This window comes from Equus quagga, chromosome 7 (assembly GCF_021613505.1).
Source record: "Equus quagga isolate Etosha38 chromosome 7, UCLA_HA_Equagga_1.0, whole genome shotgun sequence".
NCBI classification, from domain to species: Eukaryota; Metazoa; Chordata; class Mammalia; order Perissodactyla; family Equidae; genus Equus; species Equus quagga.
Window position 1 is genome coordinate 1,701,175 of NC_060273.1, and position 553 is coordinate 1,701,727.

The following is a 553-nucleotide window of genomic DNA, read 5'->3' on the forward strand; positions in this document are numbered from 1 at the left end:
CCCTGAGCTCGGGCTCCGCCCTCCCCCCGCCCCGCCCCCTGAGCTCGCGCTCCGCCCCCCCATCCCCTCTGGCAGCCCTGAGGGTCTCCGAATCCGCCCTCGCCCCGCCTCGTTCTGTCGGCCTCCCTGAGGGTCGCTGGTGTCCGCTCTTCAGTCTGGATCCTGAGGGGCAAAACTTGGGGAGACTAGGGAGAGAGGGCTCCCATTTCTTGTCTTTCGCGGGGGCCCAGGCGTGTCCTCCAGACTCGAGGGCAGCCTGGGCGGGAGTCCGGGGCGCTGAGAACCAGAGCCGGGCGAGATGCTCGGGGTCTTTTCTGCTGAAACCCGGCAGAAATGCAGGGACGTTGCTGTAGAAAGTGCAGCAACTGAATACACACACACAGACGGACAGACAGACAGACTCACACACACACACACACACACACACACACACATACCCACACGAGTGCAGGTGAAACCGGGGAAATCAGGAAAAGACGTGGGTGTATCCATCTCAATAGCCTAATTGTGATCTTGCAAGATGTTCCAATGGGGAAAAGTGGGTCAAGTGTGG